General features: G+C 44.2%; 1 protein-coding gene across 5 annotated transcripts in view; it reads left to right on the top strand.

The window, feature by feature from the left end:
• The window catches only part of atxn1a (ataxin 1a), a 195,292-nt gene that overhangs the window by 49,288 nt on the left and 130,227 nt on the right, over nucleotides 1-15,777 (top strand). For all 5 annotated transcript variants that reach the window (XR_005037513.1, XR_005037514.1, XM_036953269.1 and 2 more), the window contains exon 2: nucleotides 8,111-8,953. The gene's annotated coding sequence lies outside the window, so the exon portion shown is untranslated. The remainder of the gene's footprint in view (nucleotides 1-8,110; nucleotides 8,954-15,777) is intronic.

Raw genomic sequence — 15,777 nt, 5'->3', positions numbered from 1 at the left:
AACAATTACACACAAAGACATGGAGGGGAACAGCGGACTAAATACATGTAGTGTGATTACATAATGAAAACAAGGTGTGTAATGGAACAAGACAAAACAAATGGACATATGGGAAATGGAGCGGCGATGGCTAGAAAGCCGGTGACGTCGATCGCCGAACACCGCCCCAACAAGGAGAGGAGCCCACTTCAGAGGAAGTCGTGACATGTCTTGTGAGTATGCGGGCCATGGAAGAACTGGGACATTTTCAGCTTCCAGGGGCTTCCAGGCGCGACATGGGGCGGTGCATTTTTCATGCTGAAACATGAGGTGATGAATGTCACGACAATGGGCCTCGCGGTATCTCTGTGTATTCTAGTTGCAAGTGTTCGTTGTCCGTGGCTTATGCCTGACCGTACCATAACCCCACCACCAACATGGGGCACTCTTTTCACAATGTTGACATCAGCAAACCACTCGTCCACAAATTTGTGCCCAAAATTTGAGAGAAATATGCTTTTTGTGCATATGGAAAATGTCTGGGATCTTTTATTTCAGCTCATGGGACCAATATTTACATGTTGCGTTTATATTTTTGTTCAGTGTATTTGTCCAAATAATGACATCATATCCCCGTGAAATGCTCTATATCTGACAATCACTGTCTCAGTTGTCTCTCAAATGCTGATTTCTAGGATTGCAGTTATTGCTGGTGTTGTGAACAAGTCACGGTTGGAACACACGGTAGTGTAGTTGATAGTGTAGCTTTCAGGCCCCGAGGGAAACTGAACTGACGCTGGATCAGGTAACCTGTTTTCTGTTGCCTCTGAGAAAGTTCCTGGCTCCTCCTCCTGACGTCCAGGCCCGTCCTTGTTGCCACGGGAGACGGCTGACCTCCAGGCTGCCCTCGTCGTGAACTGAAGAGGGAGAGGGACACACAAGCCTCACAAACTATAGTAAACATAAAAATACAAACAAGTAAACAACACAAACCAAAACAGAGAGAAAGTCAGACAGACAGACAGCTCAAAGCTAAACTTTGTTGTTTCCTGAAATCAACAAATAAAGTCATACGACTAAGAAGCCAAAGAAAGAAACAGGACAATCACATTAAACATCTCATGTCTGCCTTGAGGCTATGAAATGACCCAACATTGAAAACAAGCTAAGAATATAAAACAATTCCTAGAAGAAGAAAAACACACTTAAATACAAAAGCTGAAATAGTTTGTGATGCAGGTAAACAATGTGTGGTTGCCATGCCGACAAGCCATGGATGTATAAATAGCATGGCCAGTGTTTGTTTAGTTGATGCAGCTCGCCTGCCTGCCAGCCAGCAGGATGAGCCTATCCCTGAAGAGAGAGAGAGATAGAGAGGGATCTGTGGGCTGAGTAGAGTAGCAAGCAGTACTGTGTACCATAATGATCAACCAGTCATCCCTCCCCTCAGCCCACACCAGAGGAATGTAGCTGGAAAACCAAAGAGGCCATTCCTAATATACTGACCCCCCCCAACCCTCCCACTTGACCCCCAGGGAGGTCCAGGGGTCATCACGCAGGCCAAGCTGTCTGGGAAACACCCTAAATAAGACAGACAACATTACTGTTCTATAAGTGTACAGTAGACACTGTACATACAGTACTTAACATGTTTTGTTTGGATAGGTGTACTACATGACAGATATAAGTACTACAAGACAGATAGGAGTACGACAAGACAGATAGGAGTACTACAAGACAGATAGGAGTACTACAAGACAGATAGGAGTACTACAAGACAGATATAAGTACTACAAGACAGATAAGAGTACTACATGACATAAATAAGTACTACAAGACAGATAGGAGTACTACAAGACAGATATAAGTACTACAAGACAGATAGGAGTACTACAAGACAGATATAAGTACTACAAGACAGATAAGAGTACTACAAGACAGATAGGAGTACTACAAGACAGATAGGAGTACTACAAGACAGATAAGAGTACTACACGACAGATATAAGTACTACAAGACAGATAGGAGTACTACAAGACAGATAGGAGTACTACAAGACAGATAGGAGTACTACAAGACAGATAGGAGTACTACAAGACAGATATAAGTACTACAAGACAGATAGGAGTACTACAAGACAGATATAAGTACTACAAGACAGATAAGAGTACTACAAGACAGATAGGAGTACTACAAGACAGATAGGAGTACTACAAGACAGATAAGAGTACTACACGACAGATATAAGTACTACAAGACAGATAGGAGTACTACAAGACAGATAGGAGTACTACAAGACAGATAGGAGTACTACAAGACAGATAGGAGTACTACAATACAGATATAAGTACTACAAGACAGATAGGAGTACTACAAGACAGATATAAGTACTACAAGACAGATAAGAGTACTACAAGACAGATAGGAGTACTACAAGACAGATAGGAGTACTACAAGACAGATAGGAGTACTACAAGACAGATAAGAGTACTACACGACAGATATAAGTACTACAAGACAGATAGGAGTACTACAAGACAGATAGGAGTACTACAAGACAGATAGGAGTACTACAAGACAGATAAGAGTACTACATGACAGATATAAGTACTACAAGACAGATAGGAGTACTACAATACAGATAGGAGTAATACAAGACAGATAGGAGTACTACAATACAGATAGGAGTACTACAAGACAGATAAGAGTACTACACGACAGATATGAGTACTACAAGACAGATAGGAGTACTACAAGACAGATAGGAGTACTACAAGACAGATAGGAGTACTACAAGACAGATAGGAGTACTACAAGACAGATAAGAGTACTACACGACAGATATAAGTACTACAAGACAGATAGGAGTACTACAAGACAGATAGGAGTACTACAAGACAGATAGGAGTACTACAAGACAGATAAGAGTACTACACGACAGATATAAGTACTACAAGACAGATAGGAGTACTACAAGACAGATAGGAGTACTACAAGACAGATAGGAGTACTACAAGACAGATAAGAGTACTACATGACAGATATAAGTACTACAAGACAGATAGGAGTACTACAATACAGATAGGAGTAATACAAGACAGATAGGAGTACTACAATACAGATAGGAGTACTACAAGACAGATAAGAGTACTACACGACAGATATGAGTACTACAAGACAGATAGGAGTACTACAAGACAGATAGGAGTACTACAAGACAGATAGGAGTACTACAAGACAGATAAGAGTACTACACGACAGATATAAGTACTACAAGACAGATAGGAGTACTACAAGACAGATAGGAGTACTACAAGACAGATAAGAGTACTGCACGACAGATATAAGTACTACAAGACAGATAGGAGTACTACAATACAGATAGGAGTAATACAAGACAGATAGGAGTACTACAAGACAGATATAAGTACTACAAGACAGATAGGAGTACTACAAGACAGATAGGAGTAATACAAGACAGATAGGAGTACTACAAGACAGATATTTATTTTTTTATTTTATTTTACCTTTATTTAACCAGGTAGGCAAGTTGAGAACAAGTTCTCATTTACAATTGCGACCTGGCCAAGATAAAGCAAAGCAGTTCGACAGATACAACAACACAGAGTTACACATGGAGTAAAACAAACATACAGTCAATAATAAAGTATAAACAAGTCTATATACAATGTGAGCAAATGAGGTGAGAAGGGAGGTAAAGGCAAAAAAAGGCCTTGGTGGCAAGGTAAATACAATATAGCAATTAAAACACTGGAATGGTAGTTTTGCAATGGAAGAATGTGCAAAGTAGAAATAAAAATAATGGGGTGCAAAGGAGCAAAATAAATAAATAAATTAAATACAGTTGGGAAAGAGGTAGTTGATAGGGCTAAATTATATGTGGGCTATGTACAGGTGCAGTAATCTGTGAGCTGCTCTGACAGTTGGTGCTTAAAGCTAGTGAGGGAGATAAGTGTTTCCAGTTTCAGAGATTTTTGTAGTTCGTTCCAGTCATTGGCAGCAGAGAACTGGAAAGAGAGGCGGCCAAAGAAAGAATTGGTTTTGGGGGTGACTAGAGAGATATACCTGCTGGAGCGTGTGCTACAGGTGGGAGATGCTATGGTGACCAGCGAGCTGAGATAAGGGGGGACTTTACCTAGCAGGGTCTTGTAGATGACATGGAGCCAGTGGGTTTGGCGACGAGTATGAAGCGAGGGCCAGCCAACGAGAGCGTACAGGTCGCAATGGTGGGTAGTGTATGGGGCTTTGGTGACAAAACGGATTGCACTGTGATAGACTGCATCCAGTTTGTTGAGTAGGGTATTGGAGGCTATTTTGTAAATTACATCGCCAAAGTCGAGGATTGGTAGGATGGTCAGTTTTACAAGGGTATGTTTGGCAGCATGAGTGAAGGATGCTTTGTTGCGAAATAGGAAGCCAATTCTAGATTTAACTTTGGATTGGAGATGTTTGATATGGGTCTGGAAGGAGAGTTTACAGTCTAACCAGACACCTAAGTATTTGTAGTTGTCCACGTATTCTAAGTCAGAGCCGTCCAGAGTAGTGATGTTGGACAGGCGGGTAGGTGCAGGTAGTGATCGGTTGAAGAGCATGCATTTAGTTTTACTTGTATTTAAGAGCAGTTGGAGGCCACGGAAGGAGAGTTGTATGGCATTGAAGCTTGCCTGGAGGGTTGTTAACACAGTGTCCAAAGAAGGGCCGGAAGTATACAGAATGGTGTCGTCTGCGTAGAGGTGGATCAGAGACTCACCAGCAGCAAGAGCGACCTCATTGATGTATACAGAGAAGAGAGTCGGTCCAAGAATTGAACCCTGTGGCACCCCCATAGAGACTGCCAGAGGTCCGGACAACAGACCCTCAGATTTGACACACTGAACTCTATCAGAGAAGTAGTTGGTGAACCAGGTGAGGCAATCATTTGAGAAACCAAGGCTGTTGAGTCTGCCGATGAGGATGTGGTGATTGACAGAGTCGAAAGCCTTGGCCAGATCAATGAATACGGCTGCACAGTAATGTTTCTTATCGATGGCGGTTAAGATATCGTTTAGGACCTTGAGCGTGGCTGAGGTGCACCCATGACCAGCTCTGAAACCAGATTGCATAGCAGAGAAGGTATGGTGAGATTCAAAATGGTCGGTAATCTGTTTGTTGACTTGGCTTTCGAAGACCTTAGAAAGGCATGGTAGGATAGATATAGGTCTGTAGCAGTTTGGGTCAAGAGTGTCCCCCCCTTTGAAGAGGGGGATGACCGCAGCTGCTTTCCAATCTTTGGGAATCTCAGACGACACGAAAGAGAGGTTGAACAGGCTAGTAATAGGGGTGGCAACAATTTCGGCAGATAATTTTAGAAAGAAAGGGTCCAGATTGTCTAGCCCGGCTGATTTGTAGGGGTCCAGATTTTGCAGCTCTTTCAGAACATCAGCTGAATGGATTTGGGAGAAGGAGAAATGGGGAAGGCTTGGGCGAGTTGCTGTTGGGGGTGCAGTGCTGTTGACAGGGGTAGGAGTAGCCAGGTGGAAAGCATGGCCAGCAGTAGAAAAATGCTTATTGAAATTTTCAATTATGGTGGATTTATCAGTGGTGACAGTGTTTCCTATCTTCAGTGCAGTGGGCAGCTGGGAGGAGGTGTTCTTATTCTCCATGGACTTTACAGTGTCCCAGAACTTTTTTGAGTTAGTGTTGCAAGAAGCAAATTTCTGCTTGAAAAAGCTAGCCTTGGCTTTTCTAACTGCCTGTGTATAATGGTTTCTAGCTTCCCTGAACAGCTGCATATCACGGGGGCTGTTCGATGCTAATGCAGAACGCCATAGGACGTTTTTGTGTTGATTAAGGGCAGTCAGGTCTGGGGAGAACCAAGGGCTATATCTGTTCCTGGTTCTAAATTTCTTGAATGGGGCATGTTTATTTAAGATGGTTAGGAAGGCATTTTTAAAAAATATCCAGGCATCTTCTACTGACGGGATGAGGTCAATATCCTTCCAGGATACCCCGGCCAGGTCGATTAGAAAGGCCTGCTCGCTGAAGTGTTTCAGGGAGCGTTTTACAGTGATGAGAGGAGGTCGTTTGACCGCTGACCCATTACGGATGCAGGCAATGAGGCAGTGATCGCTGAGATCTTGGTTGAAGACAGCAGAGGTGTATTTAGAGGGGAAGTTGGTTAGGATGATATCTATGAGGGTGCCCGTGTTTAAGGCTTTGGGGAGGTACCTGGTAGGTTCATTGATAATTTGTGTGAGATTGAGGGCATCAAGTTTAGATTGTAGGATGGCTGGGGTGTTAAGCATGTTCCAGTTTAGGTCGCCTAGCAGCACGAGCTCTGAAGATAGATGGGGGGCAATCAGTTCACATATGGTGTCCAGAGCACAGCTGGGGGCAGAGGGTGGTCTATAGCAGGCGGCAACGGTGAGAGACTTGTTTTTAGAAAGGTGGATTTTTAAAAGTAGAAGTTCAAATTGTTTGGGTACAGACCTGGATAGTAGGACAGAACTCTGCAGGCTATCTTTGCAGTAAATTGCAACACCGCCCCCTTTGGCAGTTCTATCTTGTCTGAAAATGTTGTAGTTTGGAATTAAAATGTCTGAATTTTTGGTGGTCTTCCTAAGCCAGGATTCAGACACAGCTAGAACATCCGGGTTGGCAGAGTGTGCTAAAGCAGTGAATAGAACAAACTTAGGGAGGAGGCTTCTAATGTTAACATGCATGAAACCAAGGCTATTACGGTTACAGAAGTCGTCAAAAGAGAGCGCCTGGGGAATAGGAGTGGAGCTAGGCACTGCAGGGCCTGGATTCACCTCTACATCGCCAGAGGAACATAGGAGGAGTAGAATAAGGGTACGACTAAAAGCAATAAGAATTGGTCGTCTAGAACGTCTGGAACAGAGAGTAAAAGGAGGTTTCTGGGGGCGATAAAATAGCATCAAGGTATAATGTACAGACAAAGGTAAGGTAGGATGTGAATACAGTGGAGGTAAACCTAGGTATTGAGTGATGAAGAGAGAGATATTGTCTCTAGAAACATCATTGAAACCAGGAGATGTCATTGCATGTGTGGGTGGTGGAACTATTAGGTTGGATAAGGTATAGTGAGCAGGACTAGAGGCTCTACAGTGAAATAAGCCAATAAACACTAACCAGAACAGCAATGGACAAGACATATTGACATTAAGGAGAGGCATGCTTAGTCGAGTGATCAAAAGGGTCCAGTGAGTGGAGAGGTTGGTTTAGGGTCACGGCGATTTAGACAGCTAGCCAAGCCAACCGGTAGCAAGCTAGCATAGGATGGAGTCTGTTGTTAGCCACCTCTTGCGTTCGGTCAGTAGATTAGTGGGGTTCCGTGTGGTAGAGGGGATTAATCCAAATCACACAACAACAAAAATAAGAACAATAGATATAGTTATAGAGGCCCGAGAAGAAAACATAATAATTCAAATAAATAAATTGTCCGATTGTCTATTCAGATAGCAGCCGGAAAGACAGCTAACGGTTAGCGGGCCGCAGATGGGCGTTCCGGTAACGTCGCGACAGAGGAGCCAGCCGGATCTCCTTCAGGTAGATAACGTCGGCAGTCCGGTTGTGAAGGCCCGGTGGGGCTCCGCGTAGGCAGTGAAACGGGTCCGGATAGGTGACTGCAGCCCAGGAGTGAATGATGGAACTCAGGCGTGATTGACGGAGCTGGCTAGCACCGGAACAATCGATGTTTGCTCCGGAATCGACGAAAGCCGACTGTCACACGGATAGCAGCTAGCTAGCTGTGAGATATAAGTACTACAAGACAGAAGGAGTACTACATGACAGAATTTCAAGATAAGCCTTCTCTGTTTGACCTGCTGAAAGTGTTGTCTGGCTGTCTGTGGAAAATATACTGTGCACACTGTGCTTTTGATTTGAACTGTGACCTCAGATAGGACATGTCATCCCTATTGCAAAGGTTGCTGTTATATATATATCTATTTTTTTTTACATGAAAACGAAGTAATTTCATATTCCCAATATACAGTAAGTATTGTGCTGCTGGCCGGTCTCCAAACTTTAACCTCACCCCCAACACACACTTTCCCTTCCTAATTGCCAAGTAACATGGACGCCTCTCTCATCTCTCTCCTCTCTGTAGGGAATGGTGAAAGCACCTGGAGCGAGACAGACGCGGACAGATAGAGAGGGGATCTGGGAGCAGGCTCCCCTCAGACTAGTGACCGAGAGAAACAGACACAGCAGCAGTTACTGCAGTACTGACTGGTCCCCCTGTCTTCAACTGAACCACAGTACTGACTGGTCCCCTGTCTTCAACTGAACCACAGTACTGACTGGTCCCCTGTCTTCAACTGAACCACAGTACTGTCTGGTCCCCTGTCTTCAACTGAACCACAGTACTGACTGGTCCCCTGTCTTCAACTGAACCACAGTACTGACTGGTCCCCTGTCTTCAACTGAACCACAGTACTGACTGGTCCCCTGTCTTCAACTGAACCACAGTACTGACTGGTCCCCTGTCTTCAACTGAACCACAGTACTGACTGGTCCCCTGTCTTCAACTGAACCACAGTACTGACTGGTCCCCTGTCTTCAACTGAACCACAGTACTGACTGGTCCCCTGTCTTCAACTGAACCACAGTACTGACTGGTCCCCTGTCTTCAACTGAACCACAGTACTGACTGGTCCCCTGTCTTCAACTGAACCACAGTACTGACTGGTCCCCTGTCTTCAACTGAACCACAGTACTGACTGGTCCCCTGTCTTCAACTGAACCACACTACTGACTGGTCCCCTGTCTTTAACTGAACCACAGTACTGACTGGCCCCCTGTCTTCAACTGAACCACACTACTGACTGGTCCCCTGTCTTCAACTGAACCACAGTACTGACTGGTCCCCTGTCTTCAACTGAACCGCTTCCTGTTTCCTCCCACCCGGACCACTGGACAAGAACCAGGCCCAACCGCCTCCAACACTCAGGTAAGACTGACTGGCTGTGTTGTATTAGTATTCTCGTAGTCTCAGCCTCCTATATGAGCATGTATTTGCTACTCTATGTGCTTGTATAGACAGAGCTGTGTCCTCTTTTCTAGTAGTTTAATCTAATCAATATGTATATAGGAGGAGAAAAGGAAGGTTGTATTTTGTACTCAAAATGCACAGCAGTGGATTATCTTAACAACCCACATACTTCTTTCTGGTTCTGGTGGGGCAGAAGTGATACTGAGCTACCATGTTGTCAGTTTCCTGAACTCGTCAGGGTTATCCAGTCAGAGGACAGAGCTGGCTGTCCAGAGCTATCTAGTCCAATCAGGAGAGGACAAGGGTTCAGGGGCGGGAACAAGGAAGAACGTTCTAGAATGAAACACAACCCAAGCACAGACCACATACTAAAGCGCTAAGGTAGAATTATGTTGTAAACAGAAGTTCATAGTTTAGGGGGTGCCCCAAATGGCACCCTATTCCCTAAATAGTGCACTACTTTTGATCAAGTCCTATGGGCCCAGGTCAAAAGTAGTGCACTACATAGGGACTAAGGTGCTATTTGGGATGTAATCTTAGTTTCCACAGTGTTTACAACCCTGGAGTTCTGTGCCAGAAGTTCCAGTAGAGACTATAAGCCGTTGATGTTGTACAGTAAGCCAGGTCAGGGGGTGTTGTGTCAGTGTGTGTGTGGTTATGATGAGTTTCTGAAGAGAGCCGTGTTGCCTTGGCTAGCGGCTTTGTGTGTGTGTGTGTGTGTGTGTGTGTGTGTGTGTGTGTGTGTGTGTGTGTGTGTGTGTGTGTGTGTGTGTGTGTGTGTGTGTGTGTGTGTGTGTGTGTGTGTGTGTGTGTGTGTTTGTGTGTGTGTGTGTGGCCGGTGTACTAACCCGAGGTCAGGCTCCTCCCACAGAGGTGTGAAAATGTACACTGTGTCTATTTTTCCCCATCCCTCGTGAGTCAACTCCCTCCCTCCCTCCCTCCCTCCCTCCCTCCCTCCCTCCCTCCCTCCCTCCCTCCCTCCCTCCCTCCCTCCCTCCCTCTTGCTGTCTCTCCACTCAGTCCTCTGACTGCTGCTGACTCACTGAAATCTGATCCCTGCTGAGCCTGTCCCTCCTTCTTTTCGAATACCCCCTCTCCTTTTCAAATCAAATCAAATCAAATGTTAATGGTCACATACATATGGTTAGCAGATGTTATTGTAAGTGTAGTGAAATGCAGTCTCTTGATCACTTTCCCTTCCTTTTCTTCTACCCCTTAGTTCTCTCACTCTCTTCCTCTTGCCTCCGCTCCTCGTTTCCCTTCATCACTCGCTCTTCCTTTTCTTCTACCCCTTAGTTCTCTCACTCTCTTCCTCTTGCCTCCGCTCCTCGTTTCCCTTCATCACTCGCTCTTTCTTTTCTTTCCTTTTCTCTCTCTCTGTCCTTTATCTCTCTCTTCTCAGGTGTGTGATGAGCTAGCTTTGCTCTTCAACTCAGAGCGACATATCCGTGGAGCTCTTGAGTTCTATTTCTATGGTTTACTCCAGTCAGCCCCACACACTGCACCACTGCACCACTGCACCACTAAACCACTGCACCACTGTACCACCTCACCACTGTACCACTGTACCACTGCACCACTGTGTGAAAGTCACTTGGCTGCTGGCTAGTTATCTGGAAGTGAGATTCTCATAGCCCCTAGTGGGACTAGGTGTTTTGTGTTTGTGTGTGAGTGGAAATGTGTGTGTCGAGGGAGGTGTGTGTGTGTGTCAGGGGGAGACGTGTGTGTGCCGGGGGGGAGTGTGTGTGTGTGTGTGTGTGTGTGTGTGTGTGTGTGTGTGTGTGTGTGTGTGTGTGTGTGTGTGTGTGTGTGTGTGTGTGTGTGTGTGTGTGTGTGTGTGTGTGTGTGTGTGTGTGTGTGTGTGTGCGTGCGTGCGTGCGTGCGTGCGTGCGTGCGTGCGTGCGTGCGTGCGTGCGTGTGTGCGTGGGTCTGCAGGGGCCTCAGAAGGCACTGTGCTGTAGTCCAGTGTAGACTAGTGGTGTGTCAGGATGGTTGGATCTACTCTGAGTTCTGACAGACACCTTACTCTCTCTCTCTCTCTCTTTCTCTCCGTGCCTTCTCTCTTCCTTCACACCCCTCTCTCTGCAACGGATATCTACCCTTTAGTTTATTTATTATCTCTCTCTCTCTTAGTTTCTTTCTATTCTTTTTTCCATATTATCTTTCTCCTCTTTCATGCGCCTCCAAGAAAGACCGCCTGGAAAAATACATTTTTCTCTGGAATATTTCAGTGATCTGTTTGGATGCTTTCAGTCTGGAACCCCTCAACCTCTCGGCTCAGGAGTTAATTGTTTATGGAGAGAGTGATAGACACACACACACACGCACACACACTCACACACACACACACACACGCACGCACACACACACACACACACACACACACACACACACACACACACCACAGGAGGCTGTTGAGCTCATAATAATGGCCGGAATGGAGCAAATGGAATGGCTTCAAACACCTGAAAACCATGTTTTTCATGTATATGTTACCATTCCATTGATGCCGCTCCAGTCATTATAACGAGCCCATCCTCCCAATTAAGGTGCCACCTACCTCCTGTAATACACACACTGTTAATGGAGAGAGTGATTGACAGGAGGTTGTACATTAGTCGAAGACTTTCTGAAAGGAAAAGGGTGGATAACATGCTTATGTGTGTAGTGTGTATGTCAGGGAGTTCAAAACGGGCAGTGGCTGTGTTGTGTAGGTGGAAAACTCCACTTTACAACTGTAGTGGATAACTCCACTCTCTGTTCACGCTACTAACGGGAAACTCAATTTGCCAGCCAGTCACTGCAGCTGGCCTGGAATAAAAGGAGAGGGGAGAGATAGAGAAAGAGAGAGGGGGAACCTGGTGTCATGACATTGGCCTGGGGGTAGTCATAAATACCTCTTCCCCCCTTATTACTCTCTACCCTACTGATGTTACATTTGTGAAACCCTTGGTTAACATAGAGATTCTGGGAACATCATAAGGTTTGGGGAAATGAACAATATTCTGGTAATCCGACCAATTGAACATATGCGGTGGTACTTAATGAATATGATGTAAGTTCAGTTGTCATCTGAGACATTCTCATCAATGATAAGATGACATAAACTCTACAGTGGAAAGTCTACACATCAGAGTTATCGGATTCACATGGAATTGTTGTTCAATTTAAATGTTTGAATATGAAATTATTCGTGATGGGATGAATTGTGATTTTAGCTTCTATAATGTGAGATTTGGGTTTTCATAAGCAGTATCACAATGCAGTGTCAAGGTTTTACATCACTCAATATGGAATAGACGTTACAGAATATAATGCAATTTAAACAGTTACTTTAGACAACTGCCTTTGCATTGGGAGATGTTTATACTCTTGTTTTATAGAATATGGAAAATAGATTGCCATGTTGGCAGTTGGATTTTGTTTTTTCAATCAGTGGCCCGCCCCTGTGAAGGGACATGGGCTATAAAACTTTTCAAACACGCCCTCCTCTCCCTTCCTATATAAAGCCTTAACAACATTGTAACCTCCTGTTCTGAGGATGTGGGGATGACTGTCCGATGTCAGAATGGTTCAGATAATATCTACAGAACGAAGCCAACATCAGCGTGAGCTTTGGTTGCGAATGGTATGAACTTTGAACTCTTATTCACTACAGAACTGATACCTCCTAACCGTTGAGTTAGCAACCGCAGCTGCAAACGCAGGTTAGGAAGTAACAGACAGAGTATCCCGTCTACCACACAATGACATTACTACAATGTATCCAATTTACCTGCAGAGACATTCTTCAAAGGACAAAGGACTCGGTTGGGCAACACGGCCTTCCATCTACCACCAACCTACCGAAGCGCAGCTCAGAGTAGATGTTTATTGCATTTTCCTTTTCCAAATGGTCGGTAATTTAGAATGCATAAGGTACTGTATTTACAATAGCACAGCTTCGCCCTTTGTTCCTCAGTCTTCCCGCTCTTTCACTCAAACCCAGCCCCTTTTCTTTTGTGAAACAAGCTGTCATATCTGTTCCGCCCGCTCGGGACGTTTTCCTTTATGACGTAATTTGTAATCAAGTTATGATTTAATTATGTGTATGTGTAATTCTGTGTGATTAGTTAGGTATTTAGTAAAAAATAAATAATTAAACCCAATTTTGTATTGCTGATTCAAATTGTTAGCCAGGGTTCGTGCAGATAACCAAGAATTTACAACTTTCAGATGAGACTGAATTAAGATGACGATTAATATTGACTGCTATTGATGTAAAATATTACTAGGTCTTGAAGAGTTTATTCGGAAGATAACAGCTCTATAAATATTATTTTGTGGTGCCCCGACTCTCTAGTTAATTACATTTACATGATTAACTCAATCAGGTAATATTAATTACGGATCAATTATTTTATAGAATAGCATGTCATATCACTTAATCTGCCATAGCCAAAGACACGACACTGGCTTTCCACCAAAACTGCCATGGAAACTTTTTCACCCGGGGAGAGGGACTCTATCTCTAACCCTTGAGGTAGGCTTCCCCCTTGACACACTTCCACTACTCCCTCGCTCTTCTCTCCCTCTCTCTCTCTCTCTCTTTCTTTGTCTCATGTTCTTTGTCTCTAACATATAATGCACGTCGCACGAACAAACACACACACTCACATACACAAGCACACACACACACTCCCGTCTCTTGAATACTAAACAATTAGTTAATTACCTGGGCCTGTGCTGATGAGTTCATTCACACAGCAGAGCTTTTGATTTAATTACTAAGACATGGATGAGATGAAAGGAGGGGGTGTGTGTGTGTGTGCCTGCGTGCGTGTGTGTGTGAGTTTTTAAGAAGAGCAGTTATTGTACAGGATCCTATGAGCTTTCCCATGGGAACCAATCAGATGGTCTCTGGTACACTGTGTACCCCCCCCCCCCCCCCCCCCCACACACACACACACACACTTACCCCATCAGACATGCCACCAGGGGTCTTTTCACAGTCCCCATATCCAGAAGAAATTAGAGAAAGCGTACAGTACTATATAAAGCCATTATTGCATGGAACTACCTTATATCTCATATTGCTTAAATAAACAGCAAACCTGGTTTCAAAAAACAGATAAAGCAACACTTCACGGCACAACGCCTCTCCCTTGTTTGACCTAGATAGTGTTTGTGTATGTTACTGATATGTAGGCTATGTGCCTTTTGTAAAAAAAAAAATTTTTTTACATAGTTCTGTCCTATTAATGTTCTGTATGATGTCATGTTTCATGTTTTATGTGGAGCTCAGGAAGAGTAGCTGCTGCTTTTGCAACAGCTAATGGGGATTCAGCTAGTTAGCCATACACACTGTTATCTGTCTGATACTGACAATACACACTGTGATCTGTCTGATACTGACAATACACACTGTGATCTGTCTGATACTGACAATACACACTGTGGTCTGTCTGATACTGACAATACACACTGTGATCTGTCTGATACTGACAATACACACTGTGATCTGTCTGATACTGACAATACACACTGTGATCTGTCTGATACTAACAATACACACTGTGATCTGTCTGATACTGACAATACACACTGTGATCTGTCTGATACTGACAATACACACTGTTATCTGTCTGATACTGACAATACACACTGTGATCTGTCTGATACTGACAATACACACTGTTATCTGTCTGATACTGACAATACACACTGTGATCTGTCTGATACTGACAATACACACTGTGATCTGTCTGATACTGACAATACACACTGTGATCTGTCTGATACTGACAATACACACTGTGGTCTGTCTGATACTGACAATACACATTGTGATCTGTCTGATACTGACAATACACACTGTGATCTGTCTGATACTGACAATACACACTGTGATCTGTCTGATACTGACAATACACACTGTGATCTGTTTGGTACTGACAATATACAGGGGTATGTTTGGTACTGACAATACACACTAGGGTCTGTTTGAAACTGACAATACACACTGGGATGGTGTGTACTAACAATACACACTGTGGTCGGTTTGGTACTGACAGTTCACACTGGGGTCTGTTTGGTACTGACAATAAACACTGGGTCGGTTTGGCATTGACAATACACACTGGGGTATGTTTGGTATTGACAGTACACACTGGGGTCTGTTTGGTCCTGACAATACTGACAATACACACTAGGGTCTGTTTGGTACTGACAATAGACACTGTGGTCCGTTTGGTACTGACAGTACACACTGGGGTCGGTTTGGTACTGACAATAGACACTGGGATCGGTTTGGTTCTGACAATAGACACTGGGATCTGTTTGGTACTGACAATACACACTGGGGTCTGTTTGGTACTGACAATACACACTGGGATATATTTGGTACTGACAATACACACTGGGATATATTTGGTACTGACAGTACACACTGGGGTCTGTTTGGTACTGACAATACACACTGGGGTCTGTTTGGTACTGACAGTACACTCTGGGGTCTGTTTAGTACTGACACTACACACTGGGTCGGTTTGGTATTGACATTACACACTGGGGTATGTTTGGTACTGACAGTACACACTGGGGTCTGTTTGGTACTGACCATACTCACTGTGGTCTATTTGGTACTGACAACACACACTGGTATCTGTTTGGTACTGACAATATACACTTATGTCTGTTTGGTACTGACAATACACACTGGGTCGGTTTGGTATTGACAATACAAACTGGGGTATGCTTGGTACTGACAGTACACACTGGGGTCTGTTTGGTACTGACCATAC

Source organism: Oncorhynchus mykiss, chromosome 18, assembly GCF_013265735.2.
Source record: "Oncorhynchus mykiss isolate Arlee chromosome 18, USDA_OmykA_1.1, whole genome shotgun sequence".
NCBI classification, from domain to species: domain Eukaryota; kingdom Metazoa; phylum Chordata; class Actinopteri; order Salmoniformes; family Salmonidae; genus Oncorhynchus; species Oncorhynchus mykiss.
The sequence above is the reverse complement of the archived record's forward strand: the minus strand, read 5'-3'. Positions and strand labels throughout refer to the sequence as shown.